At 45.4% G+C, this 20,469-nt stretch overlaps 57 non-coding genes and 15 pseudogenes across 57 annotated transcripts; all 72 read left to right on the top strand.

Annotated features, from left to right (window-relative positions):
- The first annotated feature begins 961 nt into the window (after positions 1 to 961).
- Positions 962 to 1,077, top strand: LOC122936618. Its single transcript, XR_006389138.1, has one exon. It is a non-coding gene; the product is annotated as a U5 spliceosomal RNA (small nuclear RNA).
- Positions 1,078 to 1,247: 170 nt separating this feature from the next.
- LOC122936607 lies at positions 1,248 to 1,363 on the top strand. Its single transcript, XR_006389128.1, has one exon. It is a non-coding gene; the product is annotated as a U5 spliceosomal RNA (small nuclear RNA).
- Positions 1,364 to 1,479: 116 nt separating this feature from the next.
- LOC122936816 lies at positions 1,480 to 1,595 on the top strand. The gene has a single exon (XR_006389323.1). It is a non-coding gene; the product is annotated as a U5 spliceosomal RNA (small nuclear RNA).
- A 171-nt stretch (positions 1,596 to 1,766) lies between these two features.
- Positions 1,767 to 1,873, top strand: LOC122936917 (annotated as a pseudogene).
- A 171-nt stretch (positions 1,874 to 2,044) lies between these two features.
- On the top strand, positions 2,045 to 2,151 carry LOC122936919 (annotated as a pseudogene).
- Positions 2,152 to 2,322: 171 nt separating this feature from the next.
- Positions 2,323 to 2,429, top strand: LOC122936920 (annotated as a pseudogene).
- Positions 2,430 to 2,600: 171 nt separating this feature from the next.
- LOC122936589 lies at positions 2,601 to 2,716 on the top strand. Its single transcript, XR_006389110.1, has one exon. It is a non-coding gene; the product is annotated as a U5 spliceosomal RNA (small nuclear RNA).
- A 171-nt stretch (positions 2,717 to 2,887) lies between these two features.
- LOC122936701 lies at positions 2,888 to 3,003 on the top strand. Its single transcript, XR_006389217.1, has one exon. It is a non-coding gene; the product is annotated as a U5 spliceosomal RNA (small nuclear RNA).
- A 171-nt stretch (positions 3,004 to 3,174) lies between these two features.
- LOC122936534 lies at positions 3,175 to 3,290 on the top strand. Its single transcript, XR_006389057.1, has one exon. It is a non-coding gene; the product is annotated as a U5 spliceosomal RNA (small nuclear RNA).
- Positions 3,291 to 3,461: 171 nt separating this feature from the next.
- LOC122936859 lies at positions 3,462 to 3,568 on the top strand (annotated as a pseudogene).
- Positions 3,569 to 3,739: 171 nt separating this feature from the next.
- On the top strand, positions 3,740 to 3,855 carry LOC122936474. The gene has a single exon (XR_006388997.1). It is a non-coding gene; the product is annotated as a U5 spliceosomal RNA (small nuclear RNA).
- Positions 3,856 to 4,026: 171 nt separating this feature from the next.
- Positions 4,027 to 4,142, top strand: LOC122936483. Its single transcript, XR_006389005.1, has one exon. It is a non-coding gene; the product is annotated as a U5 spliceosomal RNA (small nuclear RNA).
- Positions 4,143 to 4,258: 116 nt separating this feature from the next.
- LOC122936472 lies at positions 4,259 to 4,374 on the top strand. The gene has a single exon (XR_006388995.1). It is a non-coding gene; the product is annotated as a U5 spliceosomal RNA (small nuclear RNA).
- A 171-nt stretch (positions 4,375 to 4,545) lies between these two features.
- On the top strand, positions 4,546 to 4,653 carry LOC122936962 (annotated as a pseudogene).
- A 171-nt stretch (positions 4,654 to 4,824) lies between these two features.
- LOC122936401 lies at positions 4,825 to 4,940 on the top strand. Its single transcript, XR_006388930.1, has one exon. It is a non-coding gene; the product is annotated as a U5 spliceosomal RNA (small nuclear RNA).
- Positions 4,941 to 5,111: 171 nt separating this feature from the next.
- On the top strand, positions 5,112 to 5,227 carry LOC122936471. Its single transcript, XR_006388994.1, has one exon. It is a non-coding gene; the product is annotated as a U5 spliceosomal RNA (small nuclear RNA).
- Positions 5,228 to 5,343: 116 nt separating this feature from the next.
- Positions 5,344 to 5,459, top strand: LOC122936470. The gene has a single exon (XR_006388993.1). It is a non-coding gene; the product is annotated as a U5 spliceosomal RNA (small nuclear RNA).
- A 171-nt stretch (positions 5,460 to 5,630) lies between these two features.
- Positions 5,631 to 5,746, top strand: LOC122936581. Its single transcript, XR_006389102.1, has one exon. It is a non-coding gene; the product is annotated as a U5 spliceosomal RNA (small nuclear RNA).
- Positions 5,747 to 5,917: 171 nt separating this feature from the next.
- LOC122936469 lies at positions 5,918 to 6,033 on the top strand. Its single transcript, XR_006388992.1, has one exon. It is a non-coding gene; the product is annotated as a U5 spliceosomal RNA (small nuclear RNA).
- Positions 6,034 to 6,204: 171 nt separating this feature from the next.
- On the top strand, positions 6,205 to 6,320 carry LOC122936481. Its single transcript, XR_006389004.1, has one exon. It is a non-coding gene; the product is annotated as a U5 spliceosomal RNA (small nuclear RNA).
- A 171-nt stretch (positions 6,321 to 6,491) lies between these two features.
- On the top strand, positions 6,492 to 6,607 carry LOC122936468. The gene has a single exon (XR_006388991.1). It is a non-coding gene; the product is annotated as a U5 spliceosomal RNA (small nuclear RNA).
- Positions 6,608 to 6,778: 171 nt separating this feature from the next.
- Positions 6,779 to 6,894, top strand: LOC122936584. Its single transcript, XR_006389105.1, has one exon. It is a non-coding gene; the product is annotated as a U5 spliceosomal RNA (small nuclear RNA).
- A 116-nt stretch (positions 6,895 to 7,010) lies between these two features.
- LOC122936887 lies at positions 7,011 to 7,117 on the top strand (annotated as a pseudogene).
- A 171-nt stretch (positions 7,118 to 7,288) lies between these two features.
- LOC122936886 lies at positions 7,289 to 7,395 on the top strand (annotated as a pseudogene).
- A 171-nt stretch (positions 7,396 to 7,566) lies between these two features.
- On the top strand, positions 7,567 to 7,682 carry LOC122936682. The gene has a single exon (XR_006389199.1). It is a non-coding gene; the product is annotated as a U5 spliceosomal RNA (small nuclear RNA).
- A 171-nt stretch (positions 7,683 to 7,853) lies between these two features.
- On the top strand, positions 7,854 to 7,969 carry LOC122936480. Its single transcript, XR_006389003.1, has one exon. It is a non-coding gene; the product is annotated as a U5 spliceosomal RNA (small nuclear RNA).
- Positions 7,970 to 8,140: 171 nt separating this feature from the next.
- On the top strand, positions 8,141 to 8,256 carry LOC122936623. The gene has a single exon (XR_006389143.1). It is a non-coding gene; the product is annotated as a U5 spliceosomal RNA (small nuclear RNA).
- Positions 8,257 to 8,427: 171 nt separating this feature from the next.
- LOC122936583 lies at positions 8,428 to 8,543 on the top strand. Its single transcript, XR_006389104.1, has one exon. It is a non-coding gene; the product is annotated as a U5 spliceosomal RNA (small nuclear RNA).
- A 116-nt stretch (positions 8,544 to 8,659) lies between these two features.
- On the top strand, positions 8,660 to 8,775 carry LOC122936533. The gene has a single exon (XR_006389056.1). It is a non-coding gene; the product is annotated as a U5 spliceosomal RNA (small nuclear RNA).
- A 171-nt stretch (positions 8,776 to 8,946) lies between these two features.
- On the top strand, positions 8,947 to 9,053 carry LOC122936885 (annotated as a pseudogene).
- Positions 9,054 to 9,224: 171 nt separating this feature from the next.
- Positions 9,225 to 9,331, top strand: LOC122936884 (annotated as a pseudogene).
- Positions 9,332 to 9,502: 171 nt separating this feature from the next.
- Positions 9,503 to 9,618, top strand: LOC122936532. The gene has a single exon (XR_006389055.1). It is a non-coding gene; the product is annotated as a U5 spliceosomal RNA (small nuclear RNA).
- Positions 9,619 to 9,788: 170 nt separating this feature from the next.
- Positions 9,789 to 9,904, top strand: LOC122936479. Its single transcript, XR_006389002.1, has one exon. It is a non-coding gene; the product is annotated as a U5 spliceosomal RNA (small nuclear RNA).
- Positions 9,905 to 10,075: 171 nt separating this feature from the next.
- Positions 10,076 to 10,182, top strand: LOC122936883 (annotated as a pseudogene).
- A 171-nt stretch (positions 10,183 to 10,353) lies between these two features.
- Positions 10,354 to 10,469, top strand: LOC122936535. Its single transcript, XR_006389058.1, has one exon. It is a non-coding gene; the product is annotated as a U5 spliceosomal RNA (small nuclear RNA).
- Positions 10,470 to 10,640: 171 nt separating this feature from the next.
- On the top strand, positions 10,641 to 10,747 carry LOC122936967 (annotated as a pseudogene).
- A 171-nt stretch (positions 10,748 to 10,918) lies between these two features.
- On the top strand, positions 10,919 to 11,034 carry LOC122936633. The gene has a single exon (XR_006389152.1). It is a non-coding gene; the product is annotated as a U5 spliceosomal RNA (small nuclear RNA).
- A 116-nt stretch (positions 11,035 to 11,150) lies between these two features.
- Positions 11,151 to 11,266, top strand: LOC122936531. Its single transcript, XR_006389054.1, has one exon. It is a non-coding gene; the product is annotated as a U5 spliceosomal RNA (small nuclear RNA).
- Positions 11,267 to 11,437: 171 nt separating this feature from the next.
- Positions 11,438 to 11,553, top strand: LOC122936683. Its single transcript, XR_006389200.1, has one exon. It is a non-coding gene; the product is annotated as a U5 spliceosomal RNA (small nuclear RNA).
- A 171-nt stretch (positions 11,554 to 11,724) lies between these two features.
- On the top strand, positions 11,725 to 11,840 carry LOC122936506. The gene has a single exon (XR_006389029.1). It is a non-coding gene; the product is annotated as a U5 spliceosomal RNA (small nuclear RNA).
- A 171-nt stretch (positions 11,841 to 12,011) lies between these two features.
- On the top strand, positions 12,012 to 12,127 carry LOC122936614. The gene has a single exon (XR_006389134.1). It is a non-coding gene; the product is annotated as a U5 spliceosomal RNA (small nuclear RNA).
- Positions 12,128 to 12,298: 171 nt separating this feature from the next.
- Positions 12,299 to 12,405, top strand: LOC122936957 (annotated as a pseudogene).
- Positions 12,406 to 12,576: 171 nt separating this feature from the next.
- LOC122936632 lies at positions 12,577 to 12,692 on the top strand. Its single transcript, XR_006389151.1, has one exon. It is a non-coding gene; the product is annotated as a U5 spliceosomal RNA (small nuclear RNA).
- Positions 12,693 to 12,807: 115 nt separating this feature from the next.
- Positions 12,808 to 12,923, top strand: LOC122936675. The gene has a single exon (XR_006389192.1). It is a non-coding gene; the product is annotated as a U5 spliceosomal RNA (small nuclear RNA).
- Positions 12,924 to 13,091: 168 nt separating this feature from the next.
- On the top strand, positions 13,092 to 13,206 carry LOC122936763. Its single transcript, XR_006389276.1, has one exon. It is a non-coding gene; the product is annotated as a U5 spliceosomal RNA (small nuclear RNA).
- A 115-nt stretch (positions 13,207 to 13,321) lies between these two features.
- LOC122936652 lies at positions 13,322 to 13,435 on the top strand. Its single transcript, XR_006389171.1, has one exon. It is a non-coding gene; the product is annotated as a U5 spliceosomal RNA (small nuclear RNA).
- A 170-nt stretch (positions 13,436 to 13,605) lies between these two features.
- On the top strand, positions 13,606 to 13,720 carry LOC122936580. Its single transcript, XR_006389101.1, has one exon. It is a non-coding gene; the product is annotated as a U5 spliceosomal RNA (small nuclear RNA).
- Positions 13,721 to 13,890: 170 nt separating this feature from the next.
- LOC122936795 lies at positions 13,891 to 14,004 on the top strand. Its single transcript, XR_006389306.1, has one exon. It is a non-coding gene; the product is annotated as a U5 spliceosomal RNA (small nuclear RNA).
- Positions 14,005 to 14,171: 167 nt separating this feature from the next.
- LOC122936755 lies at positions 14,172 to 14,286 on the top strand. Its single transcript, XR_006389268.1, has one exon. It is a non-coding gene; the product is annotated as a U5 spliceosomal RNA (small nuclear RNA).
- A 170-nt stretch (positions 14,287 to 14,456) lies between these two features.
- LOC122936916 lies at positions 14,457 to 14,570 on the top strand. The gene has a single exon (XR_006389385.1). It is a non-coding gene; the product is annotated as a U5 spliceosomal RNA (small nuclear RNA).
- Positions 14,571 to 14,685: 115 nt separating this feature from the next.
- On the top strand, positions 14,686 to 14,799 carry LOC122936781. Its single transcript, XR_006389293.1, has one exon. It is a non-coding gene; the product is annotated as a U5 spliceosomal RNA (small nuclear RNA).
- Positions 14,800 to 14,967: 168 nt separating this feature from the next.
- On the top strand, positions 14,968 to 15,083 carry LOC122936467. The gene has a single exon (XR_006388990.1). It is a non-coding gene; the product is annotated as a U5 spliceosomal RNA (small nuclear RNA).
- A 165-nt stretch (positions 15,084 to 15,248) lies between these two features.
- LOC122936579 lies at positions 15,249 to 15,363 on the top strand. Its single transcript, XR_006389100.1, has one exon. It is a non-coding gene; the product is annotated as a U5 spliceosomal RNA (small nuclear RNA).
- Positions 15,364 to 15,532: 169 nt separating this feature from the next.
- On the top strand, positions 15,533 to 15,647 carry LOC122936578. Its single transcript, XR_006389099.1, has one exon. It is a non-coding gene; the product is annotated as a U5 spliceosomal RNA (small nuclear RNA).
- Positions 15,648 to 15,818: 171 nt separating this feature from the next.
- On the top strand, positions 15,819 to 15,933 carry LOC122936577. The gene has a single exon (XR_006389098.1). It is a non-coding gene; the product is annotated as a U5 spliceosomal RNA (small nuclear RNA).
- Positions 15,934 to 16,102: 169 nt separating this feature from the next.
- On the top strand, positions 16,103 to 16,208 carry LOC122936899 (annotated as a pseudogene).
- Positions 16,209 to 16,378: 170 nt separating this feature from the next.
- On the top strand, positions 16,379 to 16,494 carry LOC122936461. The gene has a single exon (XR_006388985.1). It is a non-coding gene; the product is annotated as a U5 spliceosomal RNA (small nuclear RNA).
- Positions 16,495 to 16,609: 115 nt separating this feature from the next.
- LOC122936780 lies at positions 16,610 to 16,723 on the top strand. The gene has a single exon (XR_006389292.1). It is a non-coding gene; the product is annotated as a U5 spliceosomal RNA (small nuclear RNA).
- Positions 16,724 to 16,891: 168 nt separating this feature from the next.
- On the top strand, positions 16,892 to 17,007 carry LOC122936465. Its single transcript, XR_006388989.1, has one exon. It is a non-coding gene; the product is annotated as a U5 spliceosomal RNA (small nuclear RNA).
- Positions 17,008 to 17,172: 165 nt separating this feature from the next.
- On the top strand, positions 17,173 to 17,285 carry LOC122936754. Its single transcript, XR_006389267.1, has one exon. It is a non-coding gene; the product is annotated as a U5 spliceosomal RNA (small nuclear RNA).
- A 111-nt stretch (positions 17,286 to 17,396) lies between these two features.
- On the top strand, positions 17,397 to 17,509 carry LOC122936902. Its single transcript, XR_006389372.1, has one exon. It is a non-coding gene; the product is annotated as a U5 spliceosomal RNA (small nuclear RNA).
- A 169-nt stretch (positions 17,510 to 17,678) lies between these two features.
- Positions 17,679 to 17,791, top strand: LOC122936655. Its single transcript, XR_006389173.1, has one exon. It is a non-coding gene; the product is annotated as a U5 spliceosomal RNA (small nuclear RNA).
- A 116-nt stretch (positions 17,792 to 17,907) lies between these two features.
- On the top strand, positions 17,908 to 18,021 carry LOC122936802. Its single transcript, XR_006389313.1, has one exon. It is a non-coding gene; the product is annotated as a U5 spliceosomal RNA (small nuclear RNA).
- A 114-nt stretch (positions 18,022 to 18,135) lies between these two features.
- Positions 18,136 to 18,245, top strand: LOC122936808 (annotated as a pseudogene).
- A 167-nt stretch (positions 18,246 to 18,412) lies between these two features.
- LOC122936464 lies at positions 18,413 to 18,528 on the top strand. Its single transcript, XR_006388988.1, has one exon. It is a non-coding gene; the product is annotated as a U5 spliceosomal RNA (small nuclear RNA).
- A 114-nt stretch (positions 18,529 to 18,642) lies between these two features.
- Positions 18,643 to 18,756, top strand: LOC122936864. The gene has a single exon (XR_006389361.1). It is a non-coding gene; the product is annotated as a U5 spliceosomal RNA (small nuclear RNA).
- Positions 18,757 to 18,924: 168 nt separating this feature from the next.
- LOC122936575 lies at positions 18,925 to 19,039 on the top strand. Its single transcript, XR_006389096.1, has one exon. It is a non-coding gene; the product is annotated as a U5 spliceosomal RNA (small nuclear RNA).
- Positions 19,040 to 19,209: 170 nt separating this feature from the next.
- LOC122936463 lies at positions 19,210 to 19,325 on the top strand. The gene has a single exon (XR_006388987.1). It is a non-coding gene; the product is annotated as a U5 spliceosomal RNA (small nuclear RNA).
- Positions 19,326 to 19,496: 171 nt separating this feature from the next.
- On the top strand, positions 19,497 to 19,609 carry LOC122936943. Its single transcript, XR_006389399.1, has one exon. It is a non-coding gene; the product is annotated as a U5 spliceosomal RNA (small nuclear RNA).
- Positions 19,610 to 19,778: 169 nt separating this feature from the next.
- On the top strand, positions 19,779 to 19,888 carry LOC122936806 (annotated as a pseudogene).
- A 171-nt stretch (positions 19,889 to 20,059) lies between these two features.
- On the top strand, positions 20,060 to 20,175 carry LOC122936462. The gene has a single exon (XR_006388986.1). It is a non-coding gene; the product is annotated as a U5 spliceosomal RNA (small nuclear RNA).
- Positions 20,176 to 20,288: 113 nt separating this feature from the next.
- On the top strand, positions 20,289 to 20,404 carry LOC122936460. The gene has a single exon (XR_006388984.1). It is a non-coding gene; the product is annotated as a U5 spliceosomal RNA (small nuclear RNA).
- The last annotated feature ends 65 nt before the right edge of the window (positions 20,405 to 20,469 follow it).

Below are 20,469 nucleotides of genomic sequence, written 5' to 3'. Positions count from 1 at the left end.
CAACTATCAATTAAAAAGTCGATCTATCCGATCGGTGCATAATAGTGTAATATACTTAACAGGAGGGAGGAACAGAGAGGACGGGCGATCTAGCAGACATACCAGAAAGGCGAGGTGGTCCCTGTCATGCCGCTATTCGTTGCGCAGACGTAGCGCAGCACCAATCAGGGATATGCAGGCCGAGGAATATTGAATACTTACAACATGAACTTTCTATTTTACACTCTGAAATAGGGGACGTGGAGGCGGCTCTACAGTCTTTTATCCCCTGATGATTTTAGCAAATATATGGAAGACACTTCTACTTTAATGAAGCAGTTTCAGCTGGAATCGGAGGAGAGTAAAAGAACGAAGTGGTGCAGGGATACAGAGGACTATAAAAAAGGCAATGTCTACAATTGGCAAACTCAGAGACAATATAACACTCAGCAGCGGGACGTGAGGAGACGGAGGAAAACGACTCAGGCACCTTCAAATGAAAAGCAGTCTTTTTTAGACACAATTCCACAAATGCCAGAGGGTCACGGCGACGTATCAGGAGAGGTGGCTGTAGACAGGGGAGGTCCAGGCAGACTACGGAGCAGCAAGGTTCGACCCATGGCAACCAAGACGAACACAGCAAGGAGAAAATGACTGTAATCAACTTATCCTCCAAAGAACTAACCCCTACTCAAGTGAGTGTTCTTTTAAAGGGGTTTTCATTCTTTCCTAGTTCACGTACAGATTGGTTTGGTTTGAGTTGGAATCTAATTTATTTTGTTTTTCCCGTCGTATTAAATTAACAATATGGTTGCATAAAAAGGATGGAGTTGTTAAGCCCCAGATGAGTGAGTTCACCATGGGGTCTCTCAACTTATTCCAAAAGAGCAATTTTGTACCAGTTATCAATGAACCTTTTTAGTGGCCTCATTTGCATGTCTAGAACATGGCACCAAGAACCCAGGAAGCCCTTGCCCGATGTATACTCTGGTTTCTCTTCAGAACGTATAAATCTTTCGCCTTTTACTAAAGATTTCTGTGGAGAGGAGCAAAACTGAGTTTTTTGGCAATTTTTGCATGCTCCAGCTTGCTGGGGCTTCCTTGTTCAGGTTGAAAAACAGAATGTTCTTCTCTAGCTCTTGCAGGCTTTTAGTGGCCTCATTTGCATGTCTAGACCATGGACAGCCTACTCCTCCCAGGTGGTCTCCTTGATCCAATTGAGGTCCGAGGAGATGGCACCAAGAACCCAGGAAGCCCTTGCCCGATGTATACTCTGGTTTCTCTTCAGAATGTAAAAATCTTTCGCCTTTTACTAAAGATTTCCGTGGAGAGGAGCAAAACTGAGTTTTTTGGCAATTTTTGCATGCTCCAGCTTGCTGGGGCTTCCTTGTTAAGGTTGAAAAACAGAATGTTTGTCTCTGGCTCTTGCAGGATTTTTAGTGGCCTCATTTGCATGTCTAGAACATAGCACCAAGAACCCAGGAAGCCCTTGCCCGATGTATACTCTGGTTTCTCTTCAGAACGTAAAAATCTTTCGGGTTTTACTAAAGATTTCCGTGGAGAGGAGCAAAACTGAGTTTTTTGGCAATTTTTGCATGCTCCAGCTTGTTGGGGCTTCCTTGTTCAGGTTGAAAAACAGAATGTTTGTCTCTAGCTCTTGCAGGATTTTTAGTGGCCTCATTTGCATGTCTAGACCATGGACAGCCTACTCCTCCCAGGTGGTCTCCTTGATCCAATTGAGGTCCGAGGAGATGGCACCAAGAACCCAGGAAGCCCTTGCCCGATGTATACTCTGGTTTCTCTTCAGAATGTAAAAATCTTTCGCCTTTTACTAAAGATTTCCGTGGAGAGGAGCAAAACTGAGTTTTTTTGTATGCTCCAGCTTGTTGGGGCTTCCTTGTTCAGGTTGAAAAACAGAATGTTTGTCTCTAGCTCTTGCAGGATTTTTAGTGACCTCATTTGCATGTCTAGAACATGGACAGCCTACTCCTTCAAGGTGGTCTCCTTGTGCTAATTGAGGTCCGAGCAGATGGCACCAAGAACCCAGGAAGCCCTTGCCCGATGTATACTCTGGTTTCTCTTCAGAACGTATAAATCTTTCGCCTTTTACTAAAGATTTCCGTGGAGAGGAGCAAAACTGAGTTTATTTGTATGCTCCAGCTTGCTGGGGTTTCCTTGTTCAGGTTGAAAAACAGAATGTTTGTCTCTAGCTCTTGCAGGATTTTTAGTGGCCTCATTTGCATGTCTAGACCATGGACAGCCTACTCCTCCCAGGTGGTCTCCTTGATCCAATTGAGGTCCGAGGAGATGGCACCAAGAACCCAGGAAGCCCTTGCCCGATGTATACTCTGGTTTCTCTTCAGAATGTAAAAATCTTTCGCCTTTTACTAAAGATTTCCGTGGAGAGGAGCAAAACTGAGTTTTTTTGTATGCTCCAGCTTGCTGGGGCTTCCTTGTTCAGGTTGAAAAACAGAATGTTTGTCTCTAGCTCTTGCAGGATTTTTAGTGACCTCATTTGCATGTCTAGAACATGGACAGCCTACTCCTTCAAGGTGGTCTCCTTGTGCTAATTGAGGTCCGAGCAGATGGCACCAAGAACACAGGAAGCCCTTGCCCGATGTATACTCTGGTTTCTCTTCAGAACGTATAAATCTTTCGCCTTTTACTAAAGATTTCCGTGGAGAGGAGCAAAACTGAGTTTTTTGGCAATTTTTACATGCTCCAGCTTGCTGGGGCTTCCTTGTTCAGGTTGAAAAACAGAATGTTCTTCTCTAGCTCTTGCAGGCTTTTTAGTGGCCTCATTTGCATGTCTAGACCATGGACAGCCTACTTCTCCCAGGTGGTCTCCTTGTGCTAAATGAGGTCCGAGGAGATGGCGCCAAGAACCCAGGAAGCCCTTGCCCGATGTATACTCTGGTTTCTCTTCAGAACGTATAAATCTTTCGCCTTTTACTAAAGATTTTTGTGGAGAGGAGCAAAACTGAGTTTTTTGGCAATTTTTGCATGCTCCAGCTTGTTGGGGCTTCCTTGTTCAGGTTGAAAAACAGAATGTTTGTCTCTAGCTCTTGCAGGATTTTTAGTGGCCTCATTTGCATGTCTAGACCATGGACAGCCTACTCCTCCCAGGTGGTCTCCTTGATCCAATTGAGGTCCGAGGAGATGGCACCAAGAACCCAGGAAGCCCTTGCCCGATGTATACTCTGGTTTCTCTTCAGAACGTAAAAATCTTTCGCCTTTTACTAAAGATTTCCGTGGAGAGGAGCAAAACTGAGTTTTTTGGCAATTTTTGCATGCTCCAGCTTGCTGGGGCTTCCTTGTTCAGGTTGAAAAACAGAATGTTTGTCTCTAGCTCTTGCAGGATTTTTATTGACCTCATTTGCATGTCTAGAACATTGACAGCCTACTCCTTCCAGGTGGTCTCCTTGTGCTAAATGAGGTCCGAGGAGATGGCGCCAAGAACCCAGGAAGCCCTTGCCCGATGTATACTCTGGTTTCTCTTCAGAACGTATAAATCTTTCGCCTTTTACTAAAGATTTCCGTGGAGAGGAGCAAAACTGAGTTTTTTTGTATGCTCCAGCTTGCTGGGGCTTCCTTGTTCAGGTTGAAAAACAGAATGTTCTTCTCTAGCTATTGCAGGATTTTTAGTGGCCTCATTTGCATGTCTAGACCATGGACAGCCTACTCCTCTTAGGTGGTCTCCTTGATCCAATTGAGGTCCGAGGAGATGGCACCAAGAACCCAGGAAGCCCTTGCCTGATGTATACTCTGGTTTCTCTTCAGAACGTATAAATCTTTTGCCTTTTACTAAAGATTTCCGTGGAGAGGAGCAAAACTGAGTTTTTTGGCAATTTTTGCATGCTCCAGCTTGCTGGGGCTTCCTTGTTCAGGTTGAAAAACAGAATGTTCTTCTCTATCTCTTGCAGGCTTTTCAGTGGCCTCATTTGCATGTCTAGAACATGGACAGCCTACTCCTTCCAGGTGGTATCCTTAATCCAATTGAGGTCTGAGGAGATGGCACCAAGAACCCAGGAAGCCCTTGCCTGATGTATACTCTGGTTTCTCTTCAAAACGCATAAATCTTTCGCCTTTTACTAAAGATTTCCGTGGAGAGGAGCAAAACTGAGTTTTTTGGCAATTTTTGCATGCTCCAGCTTGCTGGGGCTTCCTTGTTAAGGTTGAAAAACAGAATGTTTGTCTCTGGTTCTTGCAGGATTTTTAGTGGCCTCATTTGCATGTCTAGAACATAGCACCAAGAACCCAGGAAGCCCTTGCCCGATGTATACTCTGGTTTCTCTTCAGAACGTATAAATCTTTCGCCTTTTACTAAAGATTTCCGTGGAGAGGAGCAAAACTGAGTTTTTTGGCAATTTTTGCATGCTCCAGCTTGCTGGGGCTTCCTTGTTCAGGTTGAAAAACAGAATGTTCTTCTCTAGCTCTTGCAGGATTTTTAGTGGCCTCATTTGCATGTCTAGACCATGGACAGCCTACTCCTCCCAGGTGGTCTCCTTGATCCAATTGAGGTCCGAGGAGATGGCACCAAGAACCCAGGAAGCCCTTGCCCGATGTATACTCTGGTTTCTCTTCAGAACGTATAAAACTTTCGCCTTTTACTAAAGATTTCCGTGGAGAGGAGCAAAACTGAGTTTTTTTTGCATGCGCCAGCTTGCTGGGGCTTCCTTGTTCAGGTTGAAAAACAGAATGTTCTTCTCTAGCTCTTGCAGGATTTTTAGTGGCCTCATTTGCATGTCTAGACCATGGACAGCCTACTCCTCCCAGGTGGTCTCCTTGATCCAATTGAGGTCCGAGGAGATGGCACCAAGATCCCAGGAAGCCCTTGCCCGATGTATACTCTGGTTTCTCTTCATAACGCATAAATCTTTCGCCTTTTACTAAAGATTTCCGTGGAGAGGAGCAAAACTGAGTTTTTTGGCAATTTTTGCATGCTCCAGCTTGCTGGGGCTTCCTTGTTCAGGTTGAAAAACAGCATGTTCTTCTCTAGCTCTTGCAGGCTTGTTAGAGGCCTCATTTGCATGTCTAGACCATGGGCAGCCTTCTCCTCCCAGGTGGTCTCCTTGATCTAATTGAGGTCCGAGGAGATGGCACCAAGAACCCAGGAAGCCCTTGCCCGATGTATACTCTGGTTTCTCTTCAGAACGTATAAATCTTTCGCCTTTTACTAAAGATTTCCGTGGAGAGGAGCAAAACTGAGTTTTTTGGCAATTTTTGCATGCTCCAGCTTGCTGGGGCTTCCTTGTTAAGGTTGAAAAACAGAATGTTTGTTTCTGGCTCTTGCAGGATTTTTAGTGGCCTCATTTGCATGTCTAGAACATAGCACCAAGAACCCAGGAAGCCCTTGCCCGATGTATACTCTGGTTTCTCTTCAGAACGTATAAATCTTTCGCCTTTTACTAAAGATTTCCGTGGAGAGGAGCAAAACTGAGTTTTTTGGCAATTTTTGCATGCTCCAGCTTGCTGGGGCTTCCTTGTTCAGGTTGAAAAACAGAATGTTCTTCTCTAGCTCTTGCAGGATTTTTAGTGGCCTCATTTGCATGTCTAGACCATGGACAGCCTACTTCTCCCAGGTGGTCTCCTTGATCCAATTGAGGTCCGAGGAGATGGCACCAAGATCCCAGGAAGCCCTTGCCCGATGTATACTCTGGTTTCTCTTCAAAACGCATAAATCTTTCGCCTTTTACTAAAGATTTCCGTGGAGAGGAGCAAAACTGAGTTTTTTGGCAATTTTTGCATGCTCTAGCTTGCTGGGGCTTCCTTGTTCAGGTTGAAAAACAGAATGTTCTTCTCTATCTCTTGCAGGCTTTTTAGTGGCCTCATTTGCATGTCTAGAACATGGACAGCCTACTCCTCCCAGGTGGTCTCCTTGATCCAATTGAGGTCCGAGGAGATGGCACCAAGAACCCAGGAAGCCCTTGCCCGATGTATACTCTGGTTTCTCTTCAGAACGTATAAATCTTTCGCCTTTTACTAAAGATTTCCGTGGAGAGGAGCAAAACTGAGTTTTTTGGCAATTTTTGCATGCTCCAGCTTGCTGGGGCTTCCTTGTTCAGGTTGAAAAACAGAATGTTCTTCTCTATCTCTTGCAGGCTTTTCAGTGGCCTCATTTGCATGTCTAGAACATGGACAGCCTACTCCTTCCAGGTGGTATCCTTGATCCAATTGAGGTCTGAGGAGATGGCACCAAGAACCCAGGAAGCCCTTGCCCGATGTATACTCTGGTTTCTCTTCAAAACGCATAAATCTTTCGCCTTTTACTAAAGATTTCCGTGGAGAGGAGCAAAACTGAGTTTTTTGGCAATTTTTGCATGCTCCAGCTTGCTGGGGCTTCCTTGTTCAGGTTGAAAAACAGAATGTTCTTCTCTAGCTCTTGCAGGATTTTTAGTGGCCTCATTTGCATGTCTAGACCATGGACAGCCTACTCCTCCCAGGTGGTCTCCTTGATCCAATTGAGGTCCGAGGAGATGGCACCAAGAACCCAGGAAGCCCTTGCCCGATGTATACTCTGGTTTCTCTTCAGAACGTATAAATCTTTCGCCTTTTACTAAAGATTTCCGTGGAGAGGAGCAAAACTGAGTTTTTTGGCAATTTTTGCATGCTCCAGCTTGCTGGGGCTTCCTTGTTAAGGTTGAAAAACAGAAAGTTTGTCACTGGCTCTTGCAGGATTTTTAGTGGCCTCATTTGCATGTCTAGACCATGGACAGCCTACTCCTCCCAGGTGGTCTCCTTGATCCAATTGAGGTCCGAGGAGATGGCACCAAGAACCCAGGAAGCCCTTGCCCGATGTATACTCTGGTTTCTCTTCAGAACGTATAAATCTTTCGCCTTTTACTAAAGATTTCCGTGGAGAGGAGCAAAACTGAGTTTTTTGGCAATTTTTGCATGCTTCAGCTTGCTGGGGCTTCCTTGTTAAAGTTGAAAAACAGAATGTTTGTCTCTGGCTCTTGCAGGATTTTTAGTGGCCTCATTTGCATGTCTAGAACATAGCACCAAGAACCCAGGAAGCCCTTGCCCGATGCATACTCTGGTTTCTCTTCAGAACGTATAAATCTTTCGCCTTTTACTAAAGATTTCCGTGGAGAGGAGCAAAACTGAGTTTTTTTGCATGCTCCAGCTTGCTGGGGCTTCCTTGTTCAGGTTGAAAAACAGAATGTTCTTCTCTAGCTCTTGCAGGATTTTTAGTGGCCTCATTTGCATGTCTAGACCATGGACAGCCTACTCCTCCCAGGTGGTCTCCTTGATCCAATTGAGGTCCGAGGAGATGGCACCAAGAACCCAGGAAGCCCTTGCCCGATGTATACTCTGGTTTCTCTTCAGAACGTATAAATCTTTCGCCTTTTACTAAAGATTTCCGTGGAGAGGAGCAAAACTGAGTTTTTTTGCATGCTCCAGCTTGCTGGGGCTTCCTTGTTCAGGTTGAAAAACAGAATGTTCTTCTCTAGCTCTTGCAGGATTTTTAGTGGCCTCATTTGCATGTCTAGACCATGGACAGCCTACTCCTCCCAGGTGGTCTCCTTGATCCAATTGAGGTCCGAGTAGATGGCACCAAGATCCCAGGAAGCCCTTGCCCGATGTATACTCTGGTTTCTCTTCAGAACGTAAAAATCTTTCGCCTTTTACTAAATATTTCCGTGGAGAGGAGCAAAACTGAGTTTTTGGGCAATTTTTGCATGCTCCAGCTTGCTGGGGCTTCCTTGTTCATGTTTAAAAACAGAATGTTCTTCTCTATCTCTTGCAGGCTTTTTAGTGGCCTCATTTGCATGTCTAGAACATGGACAGCCTACTCCTCCCAGGTGGTTTCCTTGATCCAATTGAGGTCCGAGGAGATGGCACCAAAAACCCAGGAAGCCCTTGCCCGATGTATACTCTGGTTTCTCTTCAAAACGCATAAATCTTTCGCCTTTTACTAAAGATTTCCGTGGAGAGGAGCAAAACTGAGTTTTTTGGCAATTTTTGCATGCTCCAGCTTGCTGGGGCTTCCTTGTTCAGGTTGAAAAACAGAATGTTCTTCTCTAGCTCTTGCAGGATTTTTAGTGGCCTCATTTGCATGTCTAGACCATGGACAGCCTACTCCTCCCAGGTGGTCTCCTTGATCCAATTGAGGTCCGAGGAGATGGCACCAAGAACCCAGGAAGCCCTTGCCCGATGTATACTCTGGTTTCTCTTCAGAACGTATAAATCTTTCGCCTTTTACTAAAGATTTCCATGGAGAGGAGCAAAACTGAGTTTTTTGGCAATTTTTGCATGCTCCAGCTTGCTGGGGCTTCCTTGTTAAGGTTGAAAAACAGAAAGTTTGTCACTGGCTCTTGCAGGATTTTTAGTGGCCTCATTTGCATGTCTAGACCATGGACAGCCTACTCCTCCCAGGTGGTCTCCTTGATCCAATTGAGGTCCGAGGAGATGGCACCAAGAACCCAGGAAGCCCTTGCCCGATGTATACTCTGGTTTCTCTTCAGAACGTATAAATCTTTCGCCTTTTACTAAAGATTTCCGTGGAGAGGAGCAAAACTGAGTTTTTTGGCAATTTTTGCATGCTTCAGCTTGCTGGGGCTTCCTTGTTAAAGTTGAAAAACAGAATGTTTGTCTCTGGCTCTTGCAGGATTTTTAGTGGCCTCATTTGCATGTCTAGAACATAGCACCAAGAACCCAGGAAGCCCTTGCCCGATGTATACTCTGGTTTCTCTTCAGAACGTAAAAATCTTTCGCCTTTTACTAAAGATTTCCGTGGAGAGGAGCAAAACTGAGTTTTTTGGCAATTTTTGCATGCTCCAGCTTGCTGGGGCTTCCTTGTTCAGGTTGAAAAACAGAATGTTCTTCTCTAGCTCTTGCAGGCTTTTTAGTGGCCTCATTTGCATGTCAAGAACATGGACAGCCTACTCCTCCCAGGTGGTTTCCTTGTGCCAATTGAGGTCCGAGGAGATGGCACCAAGAACCCAGGAAGCCCTTGCCCGATGTATACTCTGGTTTCTCTTCAGAACGTATAAATCTTTCGCCTTTTACTAAAGATTTCCGTGGAGAGGAGCAAAACTGAGTTTTTTTGCATGCTCCAGCTTGCTGGGGCTTCCTTGTTCAGGTTGAAAAACAGAATGTTCTTCTCTAGCTCTTGCAGGATTTTTAGTGGCCTCATTTGCATGTCTAGACCATGGACAGCCTACTCCTCCCAGGTGGTCTCCTTGATCCAATTGAGGTCCGAGGAGATGGCACCAAGAACCCAGGAAGCCCTTTCCCGATGTATACTCTGGTTTCTCTTCAGAACGTATAAATCTTTCGCCTTTTACTAAAGATTTCCGTGGAGAGGAGCAAAACTGAGTTTTTTTGCATGCTCCAGCTTGCTGGGGCTTCCTTGTTCAGGTTGAAAAACAGAATGTTCTTCTCTAGCTCTTGCAGGATTTTTAGTGGCCTCATTTGCATGTCTAGACCATGGACAGCCTACTCCTCCCAGGTGATCTCCTTGATCCAATTGAGGTCCGAGGAGATGGCACCAAGAACCCAGGAAGCCCTTGCCCGATGTATACTCTGGTTTCTCTTCAGAACGTAAAAATCTTTCGCCTTTTACTAAAGATTTCCGTGGAGAGGAGCAAAACTGAGTTTTTTGGCAATTTTTGCATGCTCCAGCTTGCTGGGGCTTCCTTGTTCAGGTTGAAAAACAGAATGTTCTTCTCTATCTCTTGCAGGCTTTTCAGTGGCCTCATTTGCATGTCTAGAACATGGACAGCCTACTCCTTCCAGGTGGTCTCCTTGATCCAATTGAGGTCTGAGGAGATGGCACCAAGAACCCAGAAGCCCTTGCCCGATGTATACTCTGGTTTCTCTTCAAAACGCATAAATCTTTCGCCTTTTACTAAAGATTTCCGTGGAGAGGAGCAAAACTGAGTTTTTTGGCAATTTTTGCATGCTCCAGCTTGCTGGGGCTTCCTTGTTCAGGTTGAAAAACAGAATGTTCTTCTCTAGCTCTTGCAGGATTTTTAGTGGCCTCATTTGCATGTCTAGACCATGGACAGCCTACTCCTCCCAGGTGGTCTCCTTGATCCAATTGAGGTCCGAGGAGATGGCACCAAGAACCCAGGAAGCCCTTGCCCGATGTATACTCTGGTTTCTCTTCAGAACGTATAAATCTTTCGCCTTTTACTAAAGATTTCCGTGGAGAGGAGCAAAACTGAGTTTTTTTGCATGCTCCAGCTTGCTGGGGCTTCCTTGTTCAGGTTGAAATACAGAATGTTCTTCTCTAGCTCTTGCAGGATTTTTAGTGGCCTCATTTGCATGTCTAGAACATGGACAGCCTACTCCATTCAGGTGGTCTCCTTGATCCAATTGAGGTCCGAGGAGATGGCACCAAGAACCCAGGAAGCCCTTGCCCAATGTATACTCTGGTTTCTCTTCAAAACGCATAAATCTTTCGCCTTTTACTAAAGATTTCCGTGGAGAGGAGCAAAACTGAGTTTTTGGGCAATTTTTGCATGCTCCAGCTTGCTGGGGCTTCCTTGTTCAGGTTGAAAAACAGAATGTTCTTCTCTAGCTCTTGCAGGATTTTTAGTGGCCTCATTTGCATGTCTAGACCATGGACAGCCTACTCCTCCCAGGTGGCCTCCTTGATCCAATTGAGGTCCGAGGAGATGGCACCAAGAACCCAGGAAGCCCTTGCCCGATGTATACTCTGGTTTCTCTTCAGAACGTATAAATCTTTCGCCTTTTACTAAAGTTTTCTGTGGAGAGGAGCAAAAATGAGTTTTTTTGCATGCTCCAGCTTGCTGGGGCTTCCTTGTTCAGGTTGAAAAACAGAATGTTCTTCTCTAGCTCTTGCAGGATTTTTAGTGGCCTCATTTGCATGTCTAGACCATGGACAGCCTACTCCTCCCAGATGGTCTCCTTGATCCAATTGAGGTCCGAGGAGATGGCACCAAGAACCCAGGAAGCCCTTGCCCGATGTATACTCTGGTTTCTCTTCAGAACCTATAAATCTTTCGCCTTTTACTAAAGATTTCCGTGGAGAGGAGCAAAACTGAGTTTTTTGGCAATTTTTGCATGCTCCAGCTTGCTGGGGCTTCCTTGTTAAGGTTGAAAAACAGAATGTTTGTCTCTGGCTCTTGCAGGATTTTTAGTGGCCTCATTTGCATGTCTAGAACATAGCACCAAGAACCCAGGAAGCCCTTGCCCGATGTATACTCTGGTTTCTCTTCAGAACGTAAAAATCTTTCGCCTTTTACTAAAGATTTCCGTGGAGAGGAGCAAAACTGAGTTTTTTGGCAATTTTTGCATGCTCCAGCTTGCTGGGGCTTCCTTGTTCAGGTTATAAAACAGAATGTTCTTCTCTAGCTCTTGCAGGATTTTTAGTGGCCTCATTTGCATGTCTAGAACATGGACAGCCTACTCCTTCCAGGTGGTCTCCTTGTGCTAATTGAGGTCCGAGGAGATTACACCAAGAACCCAGGAAGCCCTTGCCTGATGTATAGTCTGGTTTCTCTTCAGAACGTATAAATCTTTCGCCTTTTACTAAAGATTTCCGTGGAGAGGAGCAAAACTGAGTTTTTGGGCAATTTTTGCATGCTCCAGCTTGCTGGGGCTTCCTTGTTCAGGTTGAAAAACAGAATGTTCTTCTCTAGCTCTTGCAGGATTTTTAGTGGCCTCATTTGCATGTCTAGACCATGGACAGCCTACTCCTCCCAGGTGGTCTCCTTGATCCAATTGAGGTCCGAGGAGATGGCACCAAGAACCCAGGAAGCCCTTGCCCGATGTATACTCTGGTTTCTCTTCAGAACGTATAAATCTTTCGCCTTTTACTAAAGATTTCCGTGGAGAGGAGCAAAACTGAGTTTTTGGGCAATTTTTGCATGCTCCAGCTTGCTGGGGCTTCCTTGTTCAGGTTGAAAAACAGAATGTTCTTCTCTAGCTCTTGCAAGATTTTTAGTGGCCTCATTTGCATGTCTAGACCATGGACAGCCTACTCCTCCCAGGTGGTCTCCTTGATCCAATTGTGGTCCGAGGAGATGGCACCAAGAACCCAGGAAGCCCTTGCCCGATGTATACTCTGGGTTCTCTTCAGAACGTATAAATCTTTTGCCTTTTACTAAAGATTTCCGTGGAGAGGAGCAAAACTGAGTTTTTGGGCAATTTTTGCATGCTCCAGCTTGCTGGGGCTTCCTTGTTCAGGTTGAAAAACAGAATGTTCTTCTCTAGCTCTTGCAGGCTTTTTAGTGGCCTCATTTGCATGTCTAGACCATGGACAGCCTACTCCTTCCAGGTGGTCTCCTTGATCCAATTGAGGTCCGAGGAGATGGCACCAAGAACCCAGGAAGCCCTTGCCCGATGTATACTCTGGTTTCTCTTCAGAACGTATAAATCTTTCGCCTTTTACTAAAGTTTTCCGTGGAGAGGAGCAAAACTGAGTTTTTTTGCATGCTTCAGCTTGCTGGGGCTTCCTTGTTCAGGTTGAAAAACAGAATGTTCTTCTCTAGCTCTTGCAGGATTTTTAGTGGCCTCATTTGCATGTCTAGACCATGGACAGCCTACTCCTCCCAGGTGGTCTCCTTGATCCAATTGAGGTCCGAGGAGATGGCACCAAGAACCCAGGAAGCCCTTGCCCGATGTATACTCTGGTTTCTCTTCAGAACCTATAAATCTTTCGCCTTTTACTAAAGATTTCCGTGGAGAGGAGCAAAACTGAGTTTTTTGGCAATTTTTGCATGCTCCAGCTTGCTGGGGCTTCCTTGTTAAGGTTGAAAAACAGAATGTTTGTCTCTGGCTCTTGCAGGATTTTTAGTGGCCTATTTGCATGTCTAGAACATAGCACCAAGAACCCAGGAAGCCCTTGCCCGATGTATACTCTGGTTTCTCTTCAGAACGTAAAAATCTTTCGCCTTTTACTAAAGATTTCCGTGGAGAGGAGCAAAACTGAGTTTTTTGGCAATTTTTGCATGCTCCAGCTTGCTGGGCTTCCTTGTTCAGGTTGAAAAACAGAATTTCTTCTCTAGCTCTTGCAGGCTTTTTAGTGGCCTCATTTGCATGTCTAGAACATGGACAGCCTACTCCTCCCAGGTGGTTTCCTTGTGCCAATTGAGGTCCGAGGAGATGATACAAGAACCCAGGAAGCCCTTGCCCGATGTATACTCTGGTTTTCTTCAGAACGTATAAATCTTTCGCCTTTTACTAAAGATTTCCGTGGAGAGGAGCAAAACTGAGTTTTTTGGCAATTTTTGCATGCTCCAGCTTGCTGGGGCTTCCTTGTTAAGGTTGAAAAACAGAATGTTTGTCTCTGGCTCTTGCAGGATTTTTAGTGGCCTCATTGCATGTCTAGAACATAGCACCAAGAACCCAGGAAGCCCTTGCCCGATGTATACTTGGTTTCTCTTCAGAACGTATAAATCTTTCGCCTTTTACTAAAGATTTCCGTGGAGAGGAGCAAAACTGAGTTTTTGGCAATTTTTGCATGCTCCAGCTTGCTGGGGCTTCCTTGTTCAGGTTGAAAAACAGAATGTTCTTCTCTAGCTCTTGCAGGATTTTTAGTGGCCTCATTTGCATGTCTAGACATGGACAGCCTACTCCTCCCAGGTGGTCTCCTTGATCCAATTGAGGTCCGAGGAGATGGCACCAAGAACCCAGGAAGCCCTTGCCCGATGTATACTCTGGTTTCTCTTCAGAACGTATAAATCTTTCGCCTTTTACTAAAGATTTCCGTGGAGAGGAGCAAAACTGAGTTTTTGGCAATTTTTGCATGCTCCAGCTTGCTGGGGCTTCCTTGTTCAGGTTGAAAAACAGAATGTTCTTCTCTAGCTCTTGCAGGATTTTAGTGGCCTCATTTGCATGTCTAGACCATGGACAGCCTACTCCTCCCAGGTGGTCTCCTTGATCCAATTGAGGACCGAGGAGATGGCACCAAGAAACAAGGAAGCCCTTGCCCGATGTATACTCTGGTTTTCTTCAGAACGTATAAATCTTTCGCCTTTTACTAAAGATTTCCGTGGAGAGGAGCAAAACTGAGTTTTTGGCAATTTTTGCATGCTCCAGCTTGCTGGGGCTTCCTTGTTCAGGTTGAAAAATAGAATGTTCTTCTCTAGCTCTTGCAGGCTTTTTAGTGGCCTCATTTGCATGTCTAGACATGGACAGCCTACCCTCAGGTGGTCTCCTTGATCCAATTGAGGTCCGAGGAGATGGCACCAAGAACCCAGGAAGCCCTTGCCCGATGTATACTCTGGTTTCTCTTCAGAACGTATAAATCTTTGCCTTTTACTAAAGATTTCCGTGGAGAGGAGCAAAACTGAGTTTTTTGGCAATTTTTGCATGCTCCAGCTTGCTGGGGCTTCCTTGTTCAGGTTGAAAAACAGAATGTTCTTCTCTAGCTCTTGCAGGCTTTTTAGTGGCCTCATTTGCATGTCTAGACCATGGACAGCCTACTCTCCCAGGTGGTCTCCTTGATCCAATTGAGGTCCGAGGAGATGGCACCAAGAACCCAGGAAGCCCTTGCCCGATGTATACTCTGGTTTTCTTCAGAACGTATAAATCTTTCGCCTTTACTAAAGATTTCCGTGGAGAGGAGCAAAACTGAGTTTTTTGGCAATTTTTGCATGCTCCAGCTTGCTGGGGCTTCCTTGTTAGGTTGAAAAACAGAATGTTTGTCTCTGGCTCTTGCAGGATTTTTAGTGGCCTCATTTGCATGTCTAGAACATAGCACCAAGAACCCAGGAAGCCCTTGCCCGATGTATACTCTGGTTTCTCTTCAGAACGTAAAATCTTTCGCCTTTTACTAAAGATTTCCGTGGAGAGGAGCAAAACTGAGTTTTTGGCAATTTTTGCATGCTCCAGCTTGCTGGGGCTTCCTTGTTCAGGTTGAAAAACAGAATGTTCTTCTCTAGCTCTTGCAGGCTTTTTAGTGGCCTCATTTGCATGTCTAGAACATGGACAGCCTACTCCTCCCAGGTGGTTCCTTGTGCAATTGAGGTCCGAGGAGATGCACCAAGAACCCAGGAAGCCCTTGCCCGATGTATACTCTGGTTTCTCTTCAGAACGTATAAATCTTTCGCCTTTTACTAAAGATTTCCGTGGAGAGGAGCAAAACTGAGTTTTTTGGCAATTTTTGCATGCTCCAGCTTGCTGGGGCTTCCTTGTTCAGGTTGAAAAACAGAATGTTCTTCTCTAGCTCTTGCAGGCTTTTTAGTGGCCTCATTTGCATGTCTAACATGGACAGCCTACTCCAGGTGGTCTCCTTGATCCAATTGAGGTCCGAGGAGATGGCACCAAGAACCCAGGAAGCCCTTGCCCGATGTATACTCTGGTTTCTCTTCAGAACGTATAAATCTTTCGCCTTTTACTAAAGATTTCCGTGGAGAGGAGCAAAACTGAGTTTTTGGCAATTTTTGCATGCTCCAGCTTGCTGGGGCTTCCTTGTTCAGGTTGAAAAACAGAATGTTCTTCTCAGCTCTTGCAGGATTTTTAGTGGCCTCATTTGCATGTCTAGACCATGGACAGCCTATCCTCCCAGGTGGTCTCCTTGATCCAATTGAGGTCCGAGGAGATGGCACCAAGAACCCAGGAAGCCCTTGCCCGATGTATACTCTGGTTTCTCTTCAGAACGTATAAATCTTTCGCCTTTTACTAAAGATTTCCGTGGAGAGGAGCAAAACTGAGTTTTTGGCAATTTTTGCATGCTCCAGCTTGCTGGGGCTTCCTTGTTCAGGTTGAAAAACAGAATGTTCTTCTCTAGCTCTTGCAGGATTTTTAGTGGCCTCATTTGCATGTCTAGACCATGGACAGCCTACTCCTCCCAGGTGGTCTCCTTGATCCAATTGAGGTCCGAGGAGATGGCACCAAGAACCCAGGAAGCCCTTGCCCGATGTATACTCTGGTTTCTCTTCAGAACGTATAAATCTTTCGCCTTTTACTAAAGATTTCCGTGGAGAGGAGCAAAACTGAGTTTTTGGCAATTTTTGCATGCTCCAGCTTGCTGGGGCTTCCTTGTTCAGGTTGAAAAACGAATGTTCTTCTCTAGCTCTTGCAGGCTTTTTAGTGGCCTCATTTGCATGTCTAGACCATGGACAGCCTACTCCTCCAGGTGGTCTCCTTGATCCAATTGAGGTCCGAGGAGATGGCACCAAGAACCCAGGAAGCCCTTGCCCGATGTATACTCTGGTTTCTCTTCAGAACGTATAAATCTTTCGCCTTTTACTAAAGATTTCCGTGGAGAGGAGCAAAACTGAGTTTTTTGCATGCTCCAGCTTGCTGGGGCTTCCTTGTTCAGGTTGAAAAACAGAATGTTCTTCTCTAGCTCTTGCAGGATTTTTAGTGGCCTCATTTGCATGTCTAGACCATGGACAGCCTACTCCTCCAGGTGGTCTCCTTGATCCAATTGAGGTCCGAGGAGATGGCACCAAGAACCCAGGAAGCCCTTGCCCGATGTATACTCTGGTTTCTCTTCAGAACGTATAAATCTTTCGCCTTTTACTAAAGATTTCCGTGGAGAGAAGCAAAACTGAGTTTTTTGGCAATTTTTGCATGCTCCAGCTTGCTGGGGCTTCCTTGTTCAGGTTGAAAAACAGAATGTTTGTCTCTGGCTCTTGCAGGATTTTAGTGGCCTCATTTGCATGTCTAGAACATAGCACCAAGAACCCAGGAAGCCCTTGCCCGATGTATACTCTGGTTTCTCTTCAGAACGTAAAATCTTTCGCCTTTTACTAAAGATTTCCGTGGAGAGGAGCAAAACTGAGTTTTTGGCAATTTTTGCATGCTCCAGCTTGCTGGGGCTTCCTTGTTCAGGTTGAAAAACAGAATGTTCTTCTCTAGCTCTTGCAGGCTTTTTAGTGGCCTCATTTGCATGTCTAGAACATGGACAGCCTACTCCTCCCAGGTGGTTCCTTGTCCAATTGAGGTCCGAGGAGATGCACCAAGAACCCAGGAAGCCCTTGCCCGATGTATACTCTGGTTTCTCTTCAGAACGTATAAATCTTTCGCCTTTTACTAAAGATTTCCGTGGAGAGGAGCAAAACTGAGTTTTTTGGCAATTTTTGCATGCTCCAGCTTGCTGGGGCTTCCTTGTTCAGGTTGAAAAACAGAATGTTCTCTAGCTCTTGCAGGCTTTTTAGTGGCCTCATTTGCATGTCTAGAACATGGACAGCCTACTCCTCCAGGTGGTTCCTTGATCCAATTGAGGTCCGAGGAGATGGCACCAAGAACCCAGGAAGCCCTTGCCCGATGTATCTCTGGTTTCTCTTCAAACGCATAAATCTTTCGCCTTTTACTAAAGATTTCCGTGGAGAGGAGCAAAACTGAGTTTTTTGGCAATTTTTGCATGCTCCAGTGCTGGGGCTTCCTTGTTCAGGTTGAAAAACAGAATGTTTGTCTCGCTCTTGCAGGATTTTTAGTGGCCTCATTTGCATGTTAGAACATAGCACCAAGAACCAGGAAGCCCTTGCCGATGTATACTCTGGTTCTCTTCAGAACGTAAAATCTTTCGCCTTTTACTAAAGATTTCCGTGGAGAGGAGCAAAACTGAGTTTTTGGCAATTTTTGCATGCTCCAGCTTGCTGGGGCTTCCTTGTTCAGGTTGAAAAACAGAATGTTCTTCTCTAGCTCTTGCAGGCTTTTTAGTGGCCTCATTTGCATGTCTAGAACATGGACAGCCTACTCCTCCCAGGTGGTTCCTTGTGCCAATTGAGGTCCGAGGGATGATACCAAGAACCCAGGAAGCCCTTGCCCGATGTATACTCTGGTTTCTCTTCAGAACGTATAAATCTTTCGCCTTTTACTAAAGATTTCCGTGGAGAGGAGCAAAACTGAGTTTTTGGGCAATTTTTGCATGCTCCAGCTTGGGGCTTCCTTGTTAAGGTTGAAAAACAGAATGTTTGTCTCTGGCTCTTGCAGGATTTTTAGTGGCCTCATTTGCATGTCTAGAACATAGCACCAAGAACCCAGGAAGCCCTTGCCCGATGTATACTCTGGTTTCCTTCAGAACGTATAAATCTTTCGCCTTTTACTAAAGATTTCCGTGGAGAGGAGCAAAACTGAGTTTTTGGCAATTTTTGCATGCTCCAGCTTGCTGGGGCTTCCTTGTTAAGGTTGAAAAACAGAATTTGTCTCTAGCTCTTGCAGGATTTTTAGTGGCCTCATTTGCATGTCTAGAACATTGCACCAAGAACCCAGGAAGCCCTTGCCCGATGTATACTCTGGTTTCTCTTCAGAACGTATAAATCTTTCGCCTTTTACTAAAGATTTCCGTGGAGAGGAGCAAAACTGAGTTTTTTTTTTGCATGCTCCAGCTTGCTGGGGCTTCCTTTTCAGGTTGAAAAACAGAATGTTCTTCTCTAGCTCTTGCAGGCTTTTTAGTGGCCTCATTTGCATGTCTAGAACATGGACAGCCTACTCCTCCCAGGTGGTTCCTTGTGCCAATTGAGGTCCGAGGAGAGGACCAAGAACCCAGGAAGCCCTTGCCCGATGTATACTCTGGTTTCTCTTCAGAACGTATAAATCTTTCGCCTTTTACTAAAGATTTCCGTGGAGAGGAGCAAAACTGAGTTTTTTGGCAATTTTTGCATGCTCCAGCTTGCTGGGGCTTCCTTGTTAAGGTTGAAAAACAGAATGTTTGTCTCTGGCTCTTGCAGGATTTTTAGTGGCCTCATTTGCATGTCTAGAACATAGCCCAGAACCCAGGAAGCCCTTGCCCGATGTATACTCTGGTTTCTCTTCAGAACGTAAAATCTTTCGCCTTTTACTAAAGATTTCCGTGGAGAGGAGCAAAACTGAGTTTTTTGGCAATTTTGCATGCTCCAGCTTGCTGGGGCTTCCTTGTTCAGGTTGAAAAACAGAATGTTCTTCTCTAGCTCTTGCAGGATTTTTAGTGGCCTCATTTGCATGTCTAGACATGGACAGCCTACTCCTCCAGGTGGTCTCCTTGATCCAATTGAGGTCCGAGGAGATGGCACCAAGAACCCAGGAAGCCCTTGCCGATGTATACTCTGGTTTCTCTTCAGAACGTATAAATCTTTCGCCTTTTACTAAAGATTTCCGTGGAGAGGAGCAAAACTGAGTTTTTGGCAATTTTTGCATGCTCCAGCTTGCTGGGGCTTCCTTGTTCAGGTTGAAAAACAGAATGTTCTTCTCTAGCTCTTGCAGGATTTTTAGTGGCCTCATTTGCATGTCTAGACCATGGACAGCCTACTCCTCCAGGTGGTCTCCTTGATCCAATTGAGGTCCGAGGAGATGGCACCAAGAACCCAGGAAGCCCTTGCCCGATGTATACTCTGGTTTCTCTTCAGAACGTATAAATCTTTCGCCTTTTACTAAAGATTTCCGTGGAGAGGAGCAAAACTGAGTTTTTTGGCAATTTTTGCATGCTCCAGCTTGCTGGGGCTTCCTTGTTCAGGTTGAAAAACAGAATGTTCTTCTCTAGCTCTTGCAGGATTTTTAGTGGCCTCATTTGCATGTCTAGACCATGGACAGCCTACTCCTCCCAGGTGGTCTCCTTGATCCAATTGAGGTCCGAGGAGATGGCACCAAGAACCCAGGAAGCCCTTGCCCGATGTATACTCTGGTTTCTCTTCAGAACGTATAATCTTTCGCCTTTTACTAAAGATTTCCGGAGAGGAGCAAAACTGAGTTTTTTGGCAATTTTTGCATGCTCCAGCTTGCTGGGGCTTCCTTGTTCAGGTTGAAAAACAGAATGTTTTCTCTAGCTCTTGCAGGCTTTTAGTGGCCTCATTTGCATGTCTAGACCATGGACAGCCTACTCCTCCCAGGTGGTCTCCTTGATCCAATTGAGGTCCGAGGAGATGGCACCAAGAACCCAGGAAGCCCTTGCCCGATGTATACTCTGGTTTCTCTTCAGAACGTATAAATCTTTCGCCTTTTACTAAAGATTTCCGTGGAGAGGAGCAAAACTGAGTTTTTTTTTTGCATGCTCCAGCTTGCTGGGGCTTCCTTGTTCAGGTTGAAAAACAGAATGTTCTTCTCTAGCTCTTGCAGGATTTTTAGTGGCCTCATTTGCATGTCTAGACCATGGACAGCCTACTCCTCCCAGGTGGTCTCCTTGATCCAATTGAGGTCCGAGGAGATGGCACCAAGAACCCAGGAAGCCCTTGCCCGATGTATACTCTGGTTTCTCTTCAGAACGTATAAATCTTTCGCCTTTTACTAAAGATTTCCGTGGAGAGGAGCAAAACTGAGTTTTTTGGCAATTTTTGCATGCTCCAGCTTGCTGGGGCTTCCTTGTTAAGGTTGAAAAACAGAATGTTTGTCTCTGCTCTTGCAGGATTTTAGTGGCCTCATTTGCATGTCTAGAAATAGCACCAAGAACCCAGGAAGCCCTTGCCCGATGTATACTCTGGTTTCTCTTCAGAACGTATAAATCTTTCGCCTTTTACTAAAGATTTCCGTGGAGAGGAGCAAAACTGAGTTTTTTGGCAATTTTTGCATGCTCCAGCTTGCTGGGGCTTCCTTGTTCAGGTTGAAAAACAGAATGTTCTTCTCTAGCTCTTGCAGGTTTTTAGTGGCCTCATT

The sequence above is a fragment of the Bufo gargarizans genome, chromosome 4, assembly GCF_014858855.1.
Source record: "Bufo gargarizans isolate SCDJY-AF-19 chromosome 4, ASM1485885v1, whole genome shotgun sequence".
NCBI lineage: Eukaryota > Metazoa > Chordata > Amphibia > Anura > Bufonidae > Bufo > Bufo gargarizans.
This window is presented reverse-complemented; position numbering and strand designations above follow the sequence as displayed.